The 2,268-nt window shown below is 37.3% G+C and overlaps 1 long non-coding RNA gene across 1 annotated transcript; it reads left to right on the top strand.

Moving 5' to 3' along the window:
* The first annotated feature begins 473 nt into the window (after positions 1 to 473).
* Positions 474 to 1,136, top strand: LOC145442964 (uncharacterized). The gene is made up of 3 exons (XR_013916218.1): positions 474 to 601; positions 719 to 802; positions 1,038 to 1,136. It is a non-coding gene; the product is annotated as an uncharacterized LOC145442964 (long non-coding RNA).
* Positions 1,137 to 2,268: the final 1,132 nt, after the last annotated feature.

Raw genomic sequence — 2,268 nt, 5'->3', positions numbered from 1 at the left:
TGTAATTATTAGAATATGCTATATTTGGCATCGAAAAGATTTCAAGCAATTTTTAACATAGGTTTCCTGAAATTCACAAGTATGAATGCGGTCCGTTTGTCAAATCCTTGCATGCTGTTTGATACGCTGTGATAGCCGCAATGCAACGCAACGTGGTAGTACGAGCTTCGTTATTTCCAACGATTTCAAATCTCGAATTACTGTCGCTCACATTCGCAACCGTACTCTCTCGCGTCTCATAATGAGGCTGTGAATTCCAAATGATGTGATTCACGGACTATATAATCTACTTCCCATTCCTCATTCATGGATGAAGAAATGGGGAATCTCTCTTCATTTGTACTACTTTAGTAACGATTGAGTCTGGTATATCGATAGTTAAACTTCTGAGTGTTGAAACATGAATCGCAACCGTACTGGATATCATATGAAAATTCTCTATATCATGTTTACACGTGGCGACGTGATATTCTACCCGTTTACGTAATATAAAAGGTAATACTGTCGGTATTACAGAACCTGTAATAATCAACAAACAAGATGAAAGTCACCTGCATTGTATTGGCAATTATGGCGATGACACTCGCTGAAGTCCGAGGACGTAAGTCACATGTTTCAGTATTTTACTGCACGGAAATGTCCGTTATTTCATTGCGTAACGCGGCGATGCTTCTTTGCTCAATATTAGAGTAGAGAATGTCTATCTTTTCCGTTGCAGAGGGTTGCCAACAAGACTTGGATTGCCCTCCCGGCTACTTCTGCAATTTCAACCAAGGCCGATGCTATCCTTTGATTTAGGAAAGTGAGTGATCCCTGCATTATAATATTCCCATATTCATATTTGTATGTTCTGCATTCCACAGTAAATGTCGATGGTATATTCGTTTTTCATATCGTGCGCTTCTTGGTGTCGCGTCAATTTCACATCACTAACCATCCTGTTAGGCCCTGTTACTCCTGTCATATATTATTACAATAATGTGTCTCCCATGCATAAAAAATACGCGTCTTTCTTACATTGTAAAATATATTCACAGATCTTCTAAACGACAAAAGAGCAAAGTCTTCTAATGGCTGAAGGAAGGAAGGAATTTATCTATTGCTTGCTGACGACAAAATAAAATTATCATTGAAAATCTTCTTTGTTTAAGCGAGCGACGATATATCATTTAACAGTGAGGCAGACGCAAGTAATATTTAATTCGAAGGCAGATGGTATTTTTTATGTGTCTTCGTCGTACTAGTCGACTTCTCGGCCAAATGTCAATATTTGATGCAGCACATGTTGGCTCATGTCGAAGATAGCTGTCGTTGGCGCAAAGTACAGTATTTGCATTCGTATCGATAACCGTAAAAGTATAGAACCACTGAACAATTGGGCTGTTCAAAAATAACTTATTTTTTCATGAATTCCTGGCATTCATTGAATAAATTGTCTAGTTATCCCAAAAAACGCTGCACACTAAATTTGGTTCAATTCTAACAAGTGTTAGCCGCCGCATAGCCAATTAAAATGTTTAATTTATGAAGAAAAATTACAACCCCATGAAATTGTTCAGCTGTCTTCAAAAACGATGGAAAACGAATTTGACTCAATTCCAACTAATAGAATCGGAGTTATTTGAGTATTTCGTTGATAATTCTCGGGTGATTACTGTGCAATCTACGCTTTGAAATCACTGCATATATGCTGTGAACGAATTGGTTGAATAATGTGAAGGGACCTGGGGATTTAGTGCAGGTTCAGTAGATGTGCAGATAGACTAGTCTCTCGCTTTGGTAAATTTATTAATTAATAGTGTACGGTACACGTTGGAGAATTTCTGATTGTTCACGGTAAGCCCTGATGTTAAATGAATAGAAATCGGCCGAAATGTATTTTAACTAGCTTCAGAATGGTTGTGTATGGGGTTGTGTTTGAAACAAAAATCAATTTAAAACAGACATGTTTGAAGCAAGGCCCTTGTTTGAAACATGATTTTTTAAAGTCATGACGCCACGCATATTTAACTGTGACGTCATGGTGGATTGATATTCATAATTGAAAATACAGGTTAATTATGAGTCCTTCGGCGAAATAGGACAACCCCTGTCATACACGGATCAAAATTATCTTAACAAGGACTACATCGTATGGATGTATAATTGGAAATGGTGAGTATAACTGCGGATGGTTTTTTGCACAATTCCATTTAAAAATCGAAAGTTCTATACCAGTGCTTTCCAACCTTTTTGATACCATTTGCACTTTTTTGCAAACTGAATTTT

The sequence above is a fragment of the Botryllus schlosseri genome, chromosome 7, assembly GCF_051294905.1.
Source record: "Botryllus schlosseri isolate E-star chromosome 7, Bs_hap1, whole genome shotgun sequence".
NCBI lineage: Eukaryota > Metazoa > Chordata > Ascidiacea > Stolidobranchia > Styelidae > Botryllus > Botryllus schlosseri.
The sequence above is the reverse complement of the archived record's forward strand: the minus strand, read 5'-3'. Positions and strand labels throughout refer to the sequence as shown.